At 41.9% G+C, this 19,538-nt stretch overlaps 1 pseudogene; it reads left to right on the top strand.

Annotated features, from left to right (window-relative positions):
* The first annotated feature begins 1,751 nt into the window (after nt 1-1,751).
* On the top strand, nt 1,752-11,784 carry LOC115141168 (serine/threonine-protein kinase Nek8-like; annotated as a pseudogene).
* The last annotated feature ends 7,754 nt before the right edge of the window (nt 11,785-19,538 follow it).

Raw genomic sequence — 19,538 nt, 5'->3', positions numbered from 1 at the left:
CCAAGCGTCACGTCTGGAGGAAACCTGACACCATCCCTACGTCGAAGCATGGTGGTGGCTGTGGGGATGTTTTTCAGCAGCAGGGATTGGGAGACTAGTCAGGATTGAGGCAAAGATGAAGGGAGCAAAATACAGAGAGATCCTTGATGAAAACCTGCTCTAAAGCTCTCAGGACCTCAGACTGGGTCAAAGGTTTTACCTTCCAATGGAACAATGACCCTAAGCACACAGCCAAGACAACGCAGGAGTGGCTTCGGGACAAGTCTCTGAATGTACTTGAGTGGCCCAGCCAAAGCCGGGACTTGAACCAGATCGAAAATACCTGTGCAGCAACGCTCCCCATCCAACCTGACAGAGCATGAGAAGATCTGCAAAGAAGAATTGGAAAAACTTTCCAAATACAGGTGTGCCAAGCTTGTAGAGTCATACAAGGAAGCTTGCATCCGCACACCCATTCTCTCCCATCCTCCTACACATATTCATATTCACCATCCCACACTCTTCCCAAATCTGTCCATTCATATACACAAACACACACACACACACACACACACACACACACACACACACACACACACACACACACACACACACACACACACACACACACACACACACACTCATCCATAGAACAGTTATTGACACATGCTATATTTCCCCCTTTGAATTGTCTTTTCAGTGTCCATGTAGTCCATGGCATTGGCTACTTCTATCGTTACTTCATAGAGAAGAACAGTTATTTGGGGAAAGTAAAGTATAGATTGAATTTGGGGGAGGAGAAAATGATATTGTCTCAACTTACAATAAGCTGGTCTAAGACATCACTGTATGTAGCCTGATGCGCTCATCGTTATTTCTTACGACTTCTTCTCAGAGCAGGGTGCTCCCTTCCAACTGGGAAGGTTTCTTGTAGCTTGATTAGGGCTTCATATGCGCTTGTGAATTCCATCCTTTGCGTTCCCTTCCATACCTACAGTACTGCCGGGAAGCGGGGGTTGAGATTTGATTCCCTCTTCCTCTTTTTCCTCCTTGACTGTTGAAACAGAATGTATCGCTTGTGTTTTTTTTCTCAGCCTAGCAGATAGGTCCTGGACGAATCAAATGGACTGGCCTTGGATTTTGATCTCCTTTCCCCCATGTTGACTTGGATAGTTCCAAAGTTTGACAACAGATTGTAGCAGTTAGTTTGTTTTGGTGAGCATGTTTTCCTGGATATCTTTAACTGTTTATTACTCTCATTTGCATCTCCAAGTTGTTCCTTGTCTTTTGCTCTGGGAGAATTATTAACATTTCTTTAATTGAACCTTTATTTAACTAGGCATGTCAGTTAAGAACAAATTCTTATTTATAGTGACGGCCTACACCGGCCAAACCCGGACGACGCTGGGCCAATTGTGCGCCGCCTTATGGGACTTCCAATCACAGCCGGTTGTTATACAGCCTGGATTCGAACCAGGGTGTCTGTAGTCACGTCTCTAGCACTGAGATGCAGTGCCTTAGACCGCTGCGCAACTCCATTTATCGATTATAGACGCTTAATTTGAACTTTGTTGTCTGGCTTCTACATATAACCACAGTTTTGTCGGTACAAAACAGATGTACTCACTCCCCATGCATCCTATACAAACATGCGCCTGGCACATTTTCTCTATGAATGACAGACCACATTCTCCGTCATTTCCAAAGAAATGGGCGTGACTACTTTAGGGGTGGGGCAGAGGAAACGTAAAAAACACAGACAGCGGTATTCTCTTATGTTTAAACCTGACGCACCAAGACAGCAGCCGTTCCTGAACTAAACTGACAGAGGTTGAGGTAAGGATATTTTAATAGAATTTTATCTTAAAGTCCAGGTAGCAGATAATGGACATCTGGTGCTGTATATTAATTTAACTAATATAGCCACATGGGTTTAAACTAGAAATATTCTTTGTTAGAGGCAGTGTTTATTATTCTAATGTGTTGTCATTCCCAACATCAAATATTTTCATATAATTTGAGTATTGGGAATTAGGGGACCAATTATGTCTGATGGCAGGCCACGAATGGTCACTGAAAGGTATCTACCTCTCTTGATATACTAATGTCTCTCCCTCAGACAGCTTTGCTCCTATTCATCATCTCTGACTTTTACATTTCGAATTCTTACTCTTGCTTTTTCTTGCTGTGACTATTGCTCTGTATCTTTCTGTGTCTCTGTGTCTAATCTATATTGATACTATGTGTCACGCCCTGACCATAGAGAGCTGTTTATTCTCTGTTGGTTGGGGCGTGATATTGACTAAGGTGGGTCATCTAGGTGATTCATGTTTTATGTTGGCCTGGTATGGTTCCCAATCAGAGACAGCTGTTTATCGTCTCTGATTGGGGATCATATTTAGGTAGCCATTCTCCTCATTGTGTTTGTGGGATCTTGTCTACAGTTAGTTGCCTGTGTGCACACCAGTAGCTTCACATTTTGTTTGTGCTTTATTGTTTTTGCTTGAGTTTCGGTTTCCGTTTATTAAAATATGTGGAACTCTAAGCATGCTGCGCCTTGGTCCAATCATTATAATGAACGTGACACTATGCCAATGAATGACAAATGGTTGACTCACAACACAGCATGTGACTTTTTTGTGACTTTGTAGTTTGTCAACATTTGACTGTGCTGGCATAAATAGGGTACTGTACTATCAGGGATCTGGGAATTCCTCAATTAGAGTTGGTTGGTTTTGAATGGTTTAGAATACCAGGTTAGATTTTCAACAGAACGTCCACCTTACTATGTGTGAAACTGTATGTGTAATTCTTCTGATCTACAGTTGCAACACTGTTTGCTTTAGTTTGTAGTCAACAGACACACCCTTCTCACCCACTTCATTATCATCTTTTGTTTGGAATTCTCTCTTTGTCTTTGTAACTTTGTGATAATTGACTCTGTAGGGTGTACTTACCGCAGAGGACCATCTGTTTTGAGCCCCACCTGTTTAGCAAAATTACCTGTTTTGCATGTTATTTTGGCATTAATCCATGTCACATATCAGTTTGCAAACAATGTAAAAAAATAAAAATCACTGAGTTAATAAAGCCACATACAAACATGGTCTCTTTTTTGCTTTCTTGAGTAAGGCAGCTCCAAAATGCAGGTGTTTCAGCTTAGCTCAGTGCTTTCAGTGGTGGTGGGGCAGCTAGCGGAAAATAAGGCGAGTACGGGTTGGTAATGTTCTCTAGTTGCGTCGTGATTGGCTCAGTGTTCTGTCACTCATGGGTACACTACGTTACCGCAAAATCTACGGGGAGAGCTGGAAAATTCAAGCCCCTTGGGTGCTGCCATAGAGTTATATTATAAGTGGCTATCCAAGAAAGGTCAAGGTTGTTAGCAGTTGATGTTATTCTTCAATAACACAAACGGAGAAAAATAGGTTTATTTGAGAAGGACAAATCATAGATGTTATGTTGAGTGATAGATGTTCAGTCTCCCTTGTCCTCAGCTTTTCTCCACAGAACAAAGGAACAGGATGCCATTTATAACCCCCCACCCCCCCACCACCCTAGCCTGGGGTTGACCAATCAGAAGTCCTTGCAGTACAACTGGGACAATAGCCAAATAACAAGTATCCTGCCCCAGACTCAATGTACAGAACGTCGCACACGTAGCGTTCAGGAGTGGCATGCCACAGATTCTAAACAGCTGTTGAACTGAAACCCAACTCCTATTTACAATTCCCTATTGACCATTAGTACTCTAGTTTTAGTCCTCTCATCCTCTGCATGGTGTATTTATCTTCAAAATATTCTTATAAGGTCATTGGCCAGATAAAATTACATCAAATCCCGTTATATCTACAGTAGCTTTGGACTGATCATGTCAACATCATACTTTCAAAGCTATCATTATGTATCAATTATGAAGAGACATTATAGATAAAACGTATCGGTGCTTATTGGCCATTTGACATAAACATTACACAACAACTTTGAAATCGCAAATTCAACATTGAGTAGTTTGGAAGGAATCAGTAGCTAACGGCAAGCATTGCAAAGCAATCACTAGCCTTCTATTCAGTGGAGTGGATGTGTGGTCCAAGTCTGGGTTTAATGGCTTATTTTCCAAGCTTAAAAGGATAAACAGTCAACATTGGCTATGCTGTCAATCCAGAGATCAAGACAACTGGGAACTCTGAAAAAATGGGCTCCGACTGAGAAAATTAGTTTTGAATGGTCATCCAACTCGGATTTCCAAGTCGGGAACTCAAGTTTCAACCTGAAGATCACTAACGGCATGATTCAACATTTTTTCTCCAGTTGTCTTGAAATCCATAGAATGCCAGACTTTGATGACAAAGTTTATGACAAAATTTACCCACGAAGGACCGCCGTGCCACCTTCCACTTCAAGTTAGCACAAGAACGTAAATTAAAAAATGTCTTGTAATCTGCTACATAAATTATGTTATATGCCAGGGAGATATGTATACTGTAGCTAAGAAAGTAATACTAAGTGTATGTTGTGTAGTAAGCTGTTAGTAGCCCATGTGCCTCACCCTAATAATTTGGTCCCTGTTCCCCTCATAATTTAGCCTAATGTTCTGACTTGGTGGTGCACATGTAGCCTTTAACCTGTTTTTTGATAAATGTTATCATTGAACATTGTAAGAGCTTTCATTGTCTGCTTATATGCCCCCTTTATTTATCCTACGGTTCTGACTTGGTGTACAGGGATAATACTGTAAGAATGGTTCATGTTCTGAAATCTGGTGCTGTACATTTCAAAAGTGCTGAACAAATAGTTATATTGACAACGTCTGGCCAGGCTCGCTCATTAATGTCTTAATCGAAATTACAGACGGCCTCTTATCCACTCTTCATCCCCTTATGCCATAGCGTGTACATCTCAATTGTCAGTAGAAACCATATTGCAAGTCATCCATATCAGGTATGTTTTTAAAAAAAGCAGTGAATGAGGTTGAATGAACTGTTTCTCTGCCAGTCAAGGCTCCGCTGATAGCCATGTGTAGCGGTGATAAGGTGTTGGGACTGCAGTTAGGACATCTTTATGTAGGCCCTAACAATGTGGGCACCGTTTGTCACCGTTATAGTCCAATTAATGTATTGTTTAGTTGTGTAGTGGCTTTGCTGGCATCCATCTAAAATGATTTTGGGGAGTTTGCCCCACCAAGATTTACATGCTAAAATCGCCACTGCAACAATAGTATATGCCTCGCACACTTTCTCTGTGTATGACAGACTGACCACATTCTCTGTCATTTCCCGAGAAAGGAGCATGATTACTTTAGTGGTCGCACAGAGGAGAGGTAAAAAAAAAAAAACACCCAGCTGTGTAATTTTATGTTTACACCTGACACAGCAAGACAGCAGCCATACCTGAACTAAACTGACAGAGATAAGGATAATTTAATAGGATTTGATCTTAAATTCCGGGTAGCAGATAATGGACCTTATCTGACATTAATGTAGTTGGTGCTGTATATTAATTTAACTAAAATAAATGGGTTCCTACTTGAAAAATGATTTATTAGTTTACAGTTTATGCGACCCGCATATAAAAATGGTAATTGTTATGACTCACACAGTAGAGGAACATATTGCCTGTAGCCTACTGTACATGGTAACCTGGTACACACCATGTGGCACTTCATTTCACTTAGTTATGGAAAACGGCTGGGGGGTTTTTCCTCCAAAATATTCACAACATATTGACACAATTACAATCTTATTTCAGCAATAACATGTGGAAAAACATTTGCGTGAACGCTATCAAGCCAACAGCAGACGAAACAGAAAGTGAATTCTCTCCTCCCTCTCTCCCCAGTTTTAGCATGCGGATAACACTGTCTAGCTGGTTAGGTTTAGGATATTTATTTCCCATGTATAACAAGCATGAAGTTAATCAACGTTGCTTTTGTAAAATAGAACAAATGAGATTTTGTGTGTTGTATCAGTATCCAATGAACTCAGGTTAGTGGCATCTTAATTGGGGAGGACAGGTTTGTGGTAATGGCTGAAGTGGAATGGGGGAAGGGTATCAAGTACATCAAACACATGTCATTCCATTCACTCCGTTCAAGCCATTATTATGAGCCGTCTTCCCCTCAGCAGCCTCCACTGAATGAAATGTATGTCATGTAAAGAGGGTTGAACAAGTTATTGCTCTATTTTAGAGGTGTCAATGTAATTTGCCAAATGTGGCCATTTCTGTAAAAGCTAATGTTAGGAAAACTGCACATTGCGGGAAATAAATGGCATTTTCAGATTCTGCATGTTCATAGTTGAACAATTACCTCTTTGTTTGAATACTGTAGCATAAGCTCTGAATTCATTATTGTAATATGTTGTCATTCCCAACATGATTTAAAAAAAAATCATTGTAGTGTTGAGAACAGAAGTAGGGGCCACATTATATCTGATGGCAGGCCACAAATGGTCACTGAAAGGTTCCAAAATCATGGGCATTAACATGGAGTTAGTACCCCCTTTGCTGCTATAACAACCTCCACTCTTCTGGGAAGGCTTTCCACTAGATGTTGAAACATTGCTGCGTGGACTTGCTGCCATTCAGCCACAAATAATAGAAGGTCAGCATCCCGGAGTCGCCTCTTCACTGTTGACGTTGAGACTGGTGTTTTGCGTGTACTATTTAATGAAGCTGCCAGTTGGGGACTTGTGAATCATCTGTTTCTCAAACTAGATACTCTAATGTACTTGTCCTCTTGCTCAGTTGTGCACAGGGGCCTCCCACTCCTCTTTCTATTCTGGTTAGAGCCAGTTTGCGCTGTTCTGTGAAGGGAGTAGGACACATCATTGTACGAGATCTTCAGTTTCTTGGCAATTTCTCGCATGGAATAGCCTTCATTTGTCAGAACAAGAATAGACTGATGAGTTTCAGAAGAAAGTTATTTGTTTCTGGACATTTTGATCCTGTAATCGACCCCACAAATGCTGATGCTCCAGATACTCAACTAGTCTAAAGAAGGCCAGTTTTATTGCTTCTTTAATCAGGACAACAGTTTTCAGCTATGCTAACATAATTGAAAAAGGGTTTTCTAATGATCAATTAGCCTTTTAAAATGCTAAACTTGGATTAGCTAACACAAGGTGCCATTGGAACACAGGAGTGATGGATGCTGATAATGGGCCTCTGCACACCTATGTAGATATAGAAAATAGAAAATCAGCTGTTTCCAGCTACAATAGTCATTTACAACATTAACAATGTCTACACTGTATTTCTGGTCAACTTAGTGTTATTTCAATGGACAAAAAATGCAGCTTTTCTTTCAAAAACAAGGACATTTCTAATTGACCCCAACATTTTGAATGGTAGTGTAAGTATTCAGACCCTTTAGTCAGTACTTTGTTGAAGCACGTTTGGCAGCGATTACAGCCTTGAGTATTCTTGGGTATGACGCTACAAGCTTGGCACACCTGTATTTGGGGAATTTTTCCCATTCTTCTCTGCAGATCCTCTCAGGCTCTGTCAGGTTGTATGCAGAGTGTTGCTGCACAGCTATTTTTAGGTCTCTCCAGAGATGTTCGATCAGGTTCAAGTCCGGGTTCTGGTTGGACCACTCAAGGACATTCAGCGAGTTGTACCGAAACCATTCTTGCATTGTCTTGGCTGCGTGCTTAGGGTCATTGTTCTGTTGGAAAGTGAACCTTCACCCCTGTCTGAGGTCCTGAGTGCTCTGGAGTAGGTTTTCATCAAGGATCTCTCTTTACTTTGCTCTGTTCATCTTTCCCTCGATCCTGACTAGTCACCCAGTCCCTGCCCTTGAATAACATCCCCACAGCATGATGCTACCACCATCATGCTTCACTGTAGGGATGGTGCCAGGTTTCCTTGCTTGGCATTCAGGCCAAAGAGTTCAATCATGGTTTCATCAGACCAGAAAATCTTGTTTCTCATGGTCTGAGAGTCTTTAGGTTGCCTTTTGGCAAACTCCATGCGGGCTGTCAAGTTCCTTTTTCTGAGGAGTGGCCTCCGTCTGGCCACTCTACCATAAAGGCCTGTTGCAGAGATGGTTGTCCTTCTGGAAGGTTCTCCCATCTCCACAGAGGAACTCTGGAGCTCTGTCAGAGTGACCATCAGGTTCTTGGTCACCTCTCTGACCAAGGCCCTTCTCCCCCAGTTGCTCAGTTTGGCCGGGCGGCGAGTCTTGGTGGTTCCAAACGTCTTCCATTTAAGAATGATGGAGGCCACTGTGTTCTTTGGGACCTTCAATGCTTTAGGAATGTTTTGGTACCCTTCCACAGAACTGTGACTCAAAACATGCCTGTCTCTGAGTTCTACGGACAATTCCTTTGACCTCATGGCTTGGTTTTTGCTCTGACATGCAATGCCAACTTATAGTCAGGTGTGTACCTTTCCAAATCATGTCCAATCAATTGAATTTACCACAGGTGGACTCCAATCAAGTTGTAGAAACATCTCAAGGATGATTGATGAAAACAGGATGCACCTGAGCTCAATTTCAAGTCTCATAGCAAAGGGTCTGAATACTTATGTAAATAAGGTATTTATTTTTTATACATTTGCAAAGATTTCTCCAAACCTGTTTTCACTTTGTCAGTATGGGGTATTGTGTGTAGATTGCTGAGGATTTTGTATTTGTTTAATCCATTTTAGAATAAGGCTGTAATGTAACAAAATGTGGAAAAAGTCAAGGGGTCTGAATACTTTCCAAAGGCACTGTATTGCTACTATGCCAACGACACATAACACAGCATGTGACTTTTTTGTTCCCATGTAGAGTTTGACAACATTTGACTGTGCTGGCATAAATAGTGCTAACAGGGATTTAGGAATGCCTCAGAGTTGGTTGTTTTTTTATGGATTAGAATACCAGTATGATTTTCAACAGATTTTCCACCTTACTATATGATAAACTGTCCGTAGAATTCCTCTGTTCTACAGTTTCAGCACAATTTGCATTAATTTGTAGTCAACATGCACACCCTTCTCTCCCACTTCATTATCATTTTCTGTTTGGAATTCTCCCTTTGTAACTTTGAGAGAAGTGACTCTGTAGGGTGTACTTACCGCTACTTACCCTAACAATAGTAATACGATAAAATGTTATGCAGAGGTGAATGCTTTTGTTGTTTTTGGTCACAATGTTTAACATTTCTATTGGATCTTGACCTCACTGCCCACTCCCCACCAAACCCCTAGATGGCGTACTCCACCAAAACTCTTGCTGCTGGCAGCTTTGGGAAGGTATACCAGGAGAAGTACAATGACACCTGGGCTGCAATCAAGAAGGTGCCACAACACTTAATCAATAGGAGAGACCTGGAGAGAGAGTGTCAAGTATACAAGTGAGTGTGACAGACACTGTGCTATCATGGTATGTTGCTAAAAGGTGATGACGTCAGAGATGGTGTTGATGAGGGTGCTGATGAAAAGTGCATTACAGAAGTGCTTGGTTTTGCTGTAGTCCAATGCCTCTCATAAACCTTTCTCTCCGTTTTCTTTCACACCCCCTCTGTGACCTGGGACACCAGAAAGGCAATTCATCCTAACATAGTGAAGCTTCTGGGTAATCCAACACTCAAGGACTCTAAGTGGATCATCCCCATGGAGTTCATCTTTGGAGAGGAACTGGAGACAACCATCTTCAAATCACAAAAATCTAAAATACAGGTAGGCCTATGGATCCCACTGCTGCCACCAAACACACATGTGACAGTGTTGATGAAAGTTCACATAGCAAAATGTTTGTCTGAAATATCTGATTTAACAAGTATCTATGCCTACAGGATTTTCAGGGGGCCTTCCCAACTTTATTAAAACATTTCTATTTGCAAGTTAGCTCATCGGTTGATAATCAAAGCCTTTATTCCCCACAGTTGACTCCATCTATAAAGGCCACCATCATCACAGGCATGTGTGAAGGACTGCTTCACCTACACAGCAAAGATATCGTCCATCAGGACCTCAAGCCCGAGAACATCATGGTGAGAAAGGCAATAAAGTTGTTTTTGTTGTTCTGATGTTCGTTATTAATGATGCAAGACTTTAGAAGCAGTTGTCCATCTGTTATTTATCACTATCACATTATCACTGTAAATAAATAGACTAGATATAAAACTATATTTCTCCACCCCTCTCAAATGATCTCTTCCAGGTAGAGCATGATTCTCACAGAGCTGTGATCATTGATATGGGACTTGCCAAATTCTTCCGCAATGGCCTAAATTCTGCCATGGATATGGGCAATGAGGCCTACTCTCCACCTGAGGTCCTGCAGAGGAGGGGCCAGAGAGATCAGCGCTCGGATGTGTGGGCTATGGGTAAAATCATTACCGAACTTTATGCCAGAGTCAGGCTGTACACCCCCAGTGTCTGTCCAACTAAGATCCAGGAGATCCTCAGTCTCCAAGGCCAGCAGTACTGTAACGCTGTCTGTAGGATGGTGCAGAGAGACCCCACAGTGCGGGCCACCATGGCCGGAATCATGCCGGAGATACAAAGGGCAGGGATAGATAGCGGTGGCGGCAACACCGGGGGGGAAAAAAGAGGACATCTTCTGACACCCTTTCCTCACACTCAGGTAAAAGTCACCTTGCCACGTCCTCAAGCTCCTGTACAGCGTTCACCATCTCCATCGAGATTTGAGCGCAATGCTTTACCAAGGTCTGAGGCCAAGACGCTAGTGGGGCCTCCTGCGCGAGCGCCTTCTCCATCGAGATGGGAGCGTACAGCTTCTCCAAAGGCCGAGGCCAAGACGCTAGGGCAAGCTCCTGTGCGAGCGCCTTCTCCATCGAGATGGGAGCGTACAGCTTCTCCAAAGCCTGAGGTCAAGACGCAGGTGCGGGCTCCTGTGCGAGCACCTTCTCCATCGAGATGGGAGCGTACAGCTTCTCCAAAGCCTGAGGTCAAGACGCTAGTGCGAGCTCCTGTGCGAGCACCTTCTCCATCGAGATGGGAGCGTACAGCTTCTCCAAAGCCTGAGGTCAAGACGCTAGTGCGAGCTCCTGTGCGAGCACCTTCTCCATCGAGATGGGAGCGTGCAGCCTTGCCAAAGACTGAGTTGAAGTTTGAGGTCAAGGCGACACTGCAACCACAACCCGTACAGCGTTCATCTTCCCCGTCAAGATGGGAGCGAGCAGCCTTGCCAAAGCCTGAGGTCAAGAACTCACCAACTCCCCTTCCAAAAGGTAGACCATGGTAATACTCTGGTTCCATCAACCCAATCAAAATGTCATGAAACAGCTTCTCTACAAAGAGGCGTCGAGGGATCTCCCATGCCCACTCGCAACAACAGGCGGGGTGCGTATCCGCCGTTATGAGCAAAGGAATGGGAAAGTGGAGACTTGGGAGCAAAAGGAGGTGGAGACTGAAGGAGGGAGGATAGTCAAGTTTGAGGATGGGAAGTTTAACAAGAAGTCGTAAGTAGGTTATTGACAGTTTGTGAAATAGTAGGGAGTTGATTTGCCTCTGCTTCTCCAGAGCAACAACAATAAAAGTTGTATTGCACTATTAAGAAGGAAACCTGAGGTTGAGTAAGGATTCATGAATGATGTTGAAGGACTATATCACTCTACAGTATTGCTACAATGTTGCACATCTGGTTAGGTGCCAGTTTGCAGAGGAAACTGGAGTCAAATAACTATCTGTGAATGTTTCTGAAATCTCATCCCTCTTGCAAATCAGTTTTATCTTTAGCTTGATATCATTCATTTGACTGTGAACATAGTAAAAAACATTTTTGTATCTTCTAAGACAAGAGATCTTACATTTAGCTTACAATTAAGAATTAAAGTCATCTTTTCACAAATATATGCTGTGTTATATCCTCTTTACAATATGGTGGAAAAATTGCAAGATTATGTTATAATACTTTTATTGCATCAAATGGTTGTTTTATGCAACAGAGTAGAGTATTCTTAACTATTGTGTGTGTGTGTTCTACTGAGGATGTACCTCTGGGAGATAACACTGACAGGAGATTTACCATGTCTTTTGGGTGATAAAACCTAAAGAGCATTCCAGAGCACGAGTTAATGTTTCTGTTCTTTACCGTACCAGGGAGAGATGGTTCTAGTTTGGAGTCGGAGGGCCAGACTCTCTATACAACGAAAACTGTTGACACAGCAGATACTGACTGCTATGTATTCTAGGTATCTTTCATACAGATCTTAACCTTGTGACCCATTCTATATATCTGTTGTTCGTCATGTAGGTTGAAAGGGGTGTATCTTCGCTATAAAATACCTTTCTACTTTTGTCTCGGGGCTCTCAACGAATCATCTGAGGGTGATTCGTCGACCAGCCATCATTATCGTAGAGCACTTAATCTATTCACTTTATATGTGTGTGTTGTATTGACCTGCTCCCTTATTTATAAGTGGTTAAAGTTTTAGTTTAAGTATAACTCTGACTTGGGTGATAAGTTTGTCTCTCCTCATTTGATAGTAAGGAAATTAACCACCACCACAACAACAAAGTGTACAAAATGGCCTCTTTTCAAGACTTTGTCAACCAAAGCTGTGTTCAGCTCCAGACAGGGTATCCCACTCACAGTTCATCCACTTCATCCCGTCAGAAGGAACTTCAACACAGGTGTTTGAGTAATAATTTTTTTTTGTATTAATCACTGTATTAAGGCCAGTCTAGACTGTGCAGACTTCATTGAGAGAGGATCATTTAAATCAGAAATACAGTATCACATTGTCCTTGACAATGCATTGTGGTGAGCTCCATCTTCTGGTGCAGGCAGCATATTGAATGACTGTCATTCATATTCCATTCACCCAGCTCAATGTAATATCAATAGGTTTAGGCTACTACATGATAATCAAATATTCCCTATAGCCATCATGAAGGTTGCTACAACTTAGACTATGAATACTAGTTTACAATATAGGTGCACACAGGCCGAGAGAACATTTTGTTTAATCAAGGTGACAGAAAGTGACACATTCAATACCACCTTGCACACTCTTGCATGCATCTAGGTGATCGAGGGTGTAATCATAAGTCCAAACAGTTTCAAACTAGAGTTTCTAATGGACAAATTCAGGTATTTTTATTCAAATGTTGTTCCATTTGCTTCCGTTTAAGAATCGGCGAAATGAATACACCCCTGATCACCAGCAAACACGGTTCACTTTCATATCCGCCACATACAAACGGCATGATCACTTTGCTCATTGTATGATTCTATCTCGCACCTACGCACTCTCTTCCTCTCAACTTTTTCCTTTGCTTGCGGACTTCATTGTGACCAGGCAAAATAATATTTCCAAGTTAAACCTTCATACCATAATCACTAACCCCTATACACAGCCTACATCGTTGTGTCACCATATTAGCTAACGTCATAGTCAACGTAGCTACTAGAACTAACGTGTTAGAAACCCACTACAATCATGCAGTACAGCAAGCAGTTTAGTAGTTACACCGATGGGCCCGGTGACAATAAATCAATCCAGTGTTGGATAGCCATAGCCAGCTAACTAACATAGCATTCCTCTCTGTTTGACACGGGTGTTTGAGTAGGCTAAACTAGCTAGCTGTATTCACTAGCTAAGTAAGTGAAAGTGGGAAAAATATATATTACTCTCTTGCTTTTCCTTCATTTTTGACAAAATTATTTTGTTAACTGGTCAACTATTGTCATTCTCTCTCTGTGTCAACTACTCACCACATTGTATGCACTGCAGTGCTAGCTGTAGCTTATAGATTCAGTACTATACTTATTCTCTGATCCTTTGATTGGGTGGACATGTCAGTTTATGCTGCAAGAGCTCTGATATGTTGGAGAACGTCCTCCAGAAGTTGTCATCTTTGGAAGGGGCTAAAAACCATGAGCCTCCTAGGTTTTGTATTGAAGTCAATGTACAGAGGAGGATGGAAACTAGCTGTCCTCCGGCTATACCATGGTGCTACCCCAGAGAGTGCTGTTGAGGCTACTGTAGGCCTTCATTCTCAAACAGTGTTTTAATCAATTATTTGGTGACGTGAATATATTTAGTAAACTTTTATCTAAAAATAACAACTTTAATGTTCCACTATTAAACATTTTCTGAAATTCACTGAGGAGGATGGTCCTCTCCTTCCTCTGAAGAGACTCCACTGGTGCGTATAGCGTATGTCTAATTAATTAGTACACAAACACTATAGCATGTTTCAGCATTTTCAAATGTGAATTCATAGTGGTCTATGTGTGGTTTTCTATACATTCCTCTCATCTAATACAAATCTAACCAAATAAATTTTAAATTGTCATACGCTTCGTAAACAACAGGTGTAGACTAACTGTGAAAGTCTTACTTACGAGCCCTTCCCTTCAATTCAGAATACAATAAAACAATTAAAATGATTATAGAAAAAATATTAACATGAGAAAAATATTAACATGAGAAATAAATACAAAATGAGCAATGATAGCTTGGATATATACATTGCGTACCAGTTCCGAGGCGATGTGCAGGGGTACGAGGAAATTGAGGTAGATATGCACATATAGGTAGGTGTAAAGTGACTAGGCAACAGGATAGAGTGTGTAAGTGTGTGTGGCAAATGTGTGTACGTATTATGTGTGAGTGTGCATATGTGTGTGTGTATATATGTGTTGAAGTGTCAGAGTAAGTACAGTACCAGACACGGCAGTTGGAAACAAAAATCTCAAATTTGGACTCATCAGACCAAAGGACAGATTTCCACCGGTCTAATGTCCATTGCTCGTGTTTCTTGGCCAAAGAAAGTATCTTTTTCTTATTGGTGTCATATAGTAGTGGTTTCTTTGCAGCAATCGACCATGAAGGCCTGGTTCAAGTAGTCTCCTCTGAACAGTTGATGTTAAGATGTGTCTGTTACTTGAACTCTGTGAAACATTTATTTGGGCTGCAAGTTCTGAGGTGCAGTTAACCCTGATGAACTTATCTTATCCTCTGCAGCAGAGGAGTCTTCCATTCCTGTGGCAGTCCTCATGAGAGCCGGTTTCATCATAGTGCCTGATGGTTTTTGCGACTGCACTTGAAGAAATGTTCAAATGTTCCGTATTGACTTACCGTCACGTCTTAAAGTAATGATGGACTGTTGGTTCTCTTTGCTTATTGAGCAGTTCTTGCCATAATATGGACTTGGTCTTTTGTTATTTGTGTGTGTGTGTGTGTCATCAGTATGCGTGTGTGGGCGTATTTAGTGTGTTTGTGTGTGTTGGGGTGGTAGTGTAAGTATGTGTGATTGTGTGGGTAGAGTCCAGCGTGTGTGTGCATAGAATCAATGCAAGAGAGTTAGTGCAAAAGGGGTCAATGCAAGTAGTCTGGGTAGCCATTTGATTAGCTATTAAGCCGCCTTGTTTAGCAGTCTTTGGGCTTGGGGTTAGAAGCTGTTCAGGGTCCTGTTGGTTCCAGACTTGGTATACTGGTACCACTAGTTTGCAGTAACAGAGAGAGCAGTCTATGGCTTGGGCGGCTGGAGTCTTACAATTTTTGGGGCATTCCTCTGACACAGTCTGGTATGGCTGGCAGGGAGCTCAGCCCCAGTCATGTACTGGGCCGTACTCACCGCCCTCTGTAGCGCCTTCCAGTTGGGTGCCTTGCAGTTGCCATACAAAGCCGTGATGTAGCCAGTCAAGATGCACTCAATGTTTCAGTTGTAGAACATTTTGAGGACCTGTGGGCATCTGTCTAATGTCAGATCTGGCATAGTAGGATTCGATCTTAGTCCTATATTGACGCTTTACCTGTTTGATGGCTCATCGGAGGTCATAGCGGGATTTCTTATAAGCGTCCGGATTAGTGCCTTTAGCTCAGTGCGGATGTTGCTTGTAATCTATTTTTGCTGGTTGGGGTTTGTATGTACAGTCACTGTGGGGATGATGTCATTGACACACTTATTAATGAACCTGGTGACTGATGTGGTAAATTCCTCAATGTTATCTTATGAATCCTGGAACATATTCCAGTCTATGCTAGCGATATAGTCCTGTCGCTTAGCATCAGCTTCACTGACAAACTTGGGTTTGATGGATGCCAGGAAAACGCTACCTGCCCCAATGTATAGTGCCAAATGTACAGTTTGGTGTAGGTGGAATAATGGCCTGGGGCTGTTTTTCATGGTTTGGGCTACGCCCCTTATTTTCAGTGAAGGGAAATCTTAACGCTACAGCATACAATGACATTCTAGACGATTCTGTGCTTCCAACTTTCTGGCAACAGTTTGGGGAAGGCCCTTTTCTGTTTCAGCATCACAATGCCCCTGTGCACAAAGTGAAGTCCATACAGAAATGGTTTGTTGCGATCGGCGTGGAAGAACTTGACTGGTCTGCTCAGAGCCCTGACCTCAAACCCATCGAATACCTTTGGAATGAATTGAACGCAGACTGCCAGCCAGGTCTAATTGCCCAACATCAGTGCCCATCTCACTAATGCTCTTGTGGCTGATTGAAAGGAAGTCCCCACAGCAATGTTCTAACATCTAGAGGAAAGCCTTCCCAGAAGAGTTGAGGCTGTTGTGAAAGATGTTTTAGCAGCAAAAGGGGGACCAACTCCATATTAATGCCCATGATTATGGAATGAGAAGTTCGATGACAGGTGTCCAAATACTTTTAGTCATATACACATACATACAGTGGGGCAAAAAAGTATTTAGTCAGCCACCTATTGTGCAAGTTCTCCCACTTAAAAAGATGAGAGAGGCCTGTAATTTTCATCATAGGTACACTTCAACTATGACAGACCAAATGAGGGGGAAAAATCCAGAAAATCACATTGTAGGATTTTAAATGAATTTATTTGCAAATTATGGTGGAAAATAAGTATTTGGTCACCTACAAACAAGCAAGATTTCTGGCTCTCACAGACCTGTAAGGCTCCTCTGTCCTCCACTCGTTACCTGTATTAATGGCACCTGTTTGAACTTGTTATCAGTATAAAAGACACCTGTCCACAACCTCAAACAGTCACACTCCAAACTCCACTATGGCCAAGACCAAAGAGCTGTCAAAGGACACCAGAAACAAAATTGTAGACCTGCACCAGGCTGGGAAGACTGAATCTGCAATAGGTAAGCAGCTTGGTTTGAAGAAATCAACTGTGGGAGCAATTATTAGGAAATGGAAGACATACAAGTCCACTGATAATCTCCCTCGATCTGGGGCTCCACGCAAGATCTCGCCCCGTGGGGTCAAAATTATCACAAGAACGGTGAGCAAAAATCCCAGAACCACACGGGGGGACCTAGTGAATGACCTGCAGAGAGCTGGGACCAAAGTAACAACGCCTACCATCAGTAACACACTACGCCGCCAGGGACTCAAATCCTGCAGTGCCAGACGTGTCCCCCTGCTTAAGCCAGTACATGTCCAGGCCCGTCTGAAGTTTGCTAGAGAGCATTTGGATGATCCAGAAGAAGATTGGGAGAATGTCATATGGTCAGATGAAACCAAAATATAACTTTTTGGTAAAAACTCAACTCGTCGTGTTTGGAGGACAAAGAATGCTGAGTTGCATCCAAAGAACACCATACCTACTGTGAAGCATGGGGGTGGAAACATCATGCTTTGGGGCTGTTTTTCTGCAAAGGGATCAGGAAGACTGATCCGTGTAAAGGAAAGAATGAATGGGGCCATGTATTGAGAGATTTTGAGTGAAAACCTCCTTCCATCAGCAAGGGCATTGAAGATGAAACGTGGCTGGGTCTTTCAGCATGACAATGATCCCAAACACACCGCCCGGGCAACGAATGAGTGGCTTCGTAAGAAGCATTTCATGGTCCTGGAGTGTTCTAGCCAGTCTCCAGATCTCAACCCCATAGCAAATCTTTGGAGGGAGTTGAAAGTTTGTGTTGCCCAGCAACAGCCCCAAAACATCACTGCTCTAGAGGAGATCTGCATGGAGGAATGGGCCAAAATACCAGCAACAGTGTGTGAAAACCTTGTGAAGACTTACAGAAAACGTTTGACCTCTGTCATTGCCAACAAAGGGAATATAACAAAGTATTGAGATAAACTTTTGTTATTGACCAAATACTTATTTTCCACCAGAATTTGCAAATAAATTCATTAAAAAATCATACAATGTGATTTTCTGGATGTTTTTTTCACATTTTGTCTGTCATAGTTGAAGTGTACCCATGATGAAAATTACAGGCCTCTCTCATCTTTTTAAGTGGGAGAACTTGCACAATTGGTGGCTGACTAAATACTTTTTGCCTCACTGTACATACATACAAACATACACACAGGCACACACACTGCCTTCAGAAAGTATTCATCCTACTTGACTCATCCCACTCAATATTTTGTTATGTTACAGTCTGAATTCAAAATGTATTAAATATATAGTTTCTCACCCATCTACACACAATATCCCAGAATGAGAAAATGAAAATATGTTTTTAGAAATGTTAGCAAATTTGTTGAAAATGAAATACAGAAAAATCTCATTTACATAATTATTCACACCCCTGAGTCAATACTTTGTAGAAGCACCTTTGGAGGTGATTACAGCTGAGTGTCTTTTGGGGTAAGTCTTCATGGGGTTTGCACACCTGGATTGTACGATATTTTCCCATTATTTTAAAAATTCTTCAATAACTATACTAAAAGGAAACTAGTATATACTACCGTAATGAATGTAGTGTTTTTGTGGATTGTAGTATACTTTAATATTTACTGTAGGGTTTTTGCGGACTGTAATACACTAATGTTTACTGGAGTGTTTTTGTGGACTGTAGTATTAACTGGACAGTTTTTCAGACATTAATGTAATATTTACTATACTGTTTTTGTTTTATTATCTTTGACATATGGTGCCTTCGGAAAGTATTCAGATCCCTTGACTTTTTTACTCTAAAATTGATTAAATAGTTTCATGTCATGGCTTTAGAAGATTCTGATAGGCTAATTGGCATAATTGAGTCAATTGGAGGAGTACCTAAGGATGTATTTCAAGGCCTACCTTCAAACTCAGTGCCTCTTTGCTTGACGTCATGTGAAAATCAAAAGAAATCAGCCAAGACCTCAGAAAAAAATTGTAGACCTCCACAAGTCTGGTTCATCCTTGGGAGCAATTTCCAAACGCCTGAAGGTACCACGTTCATCTGTACAAACAATAGTACGCAAGTATAAACACCATTGAACCACGCAGCCGTCATACCGCTCAGGAAGGAGACGTGTTCTGTCTCCTAGAGATTAATGTAATTTGGTGCGAAAAGTGCAAATCAATCCCAGAACAACAGCAAAGGACCTTGTGAAGATGCTGGAGGAAACAGGCACAAAAGTAGCTATATCCACAGTAAAACGAGTCCTATATCGACATAACCTGCAAGGCCGCTCAGCAAGGAAGAAGCCACTGCTCCAAAACCACCATAAAAATTGCCAGACTACAGTTTGCAACTGCACATGGGGACAAAGATCGTACTTTCTGGAAAAATGTCCTCTGGTCTGATGAAACAAAAATAGAACCGTTTGGCCATAATGACCATCGTTATGTTTGGCGGAAAAAAGGGGAGGCTTGCAAGCCGAAGAACACCATCCCAATCATGAAGCACGGGGTGGCAGCATCATGTTGTGGGAGTGCTTT

The sequence above is a fragment of the Oncorhynchus nerka genome, linkage group LG14 (assembly GCF_034236695.1).
Source record: "Oncorhynchus nerka isolate Pitt River linkage group LG14, Oner_Uvic_2.0, whole genome shotgun sequence".
Classification (NCBI taxonomy): Eukaryota; Metazoa; Chordata; class Actinopteri; order Salmoniformes; family Salmonidae; genus Oncorhynchus; species Oncorhynchus nerka.
The sequence above is the reverse complement of the archived record's forward strand: the minus strand, read 5'-3'. Positions and strand labels throughout refer to the sequence as shown.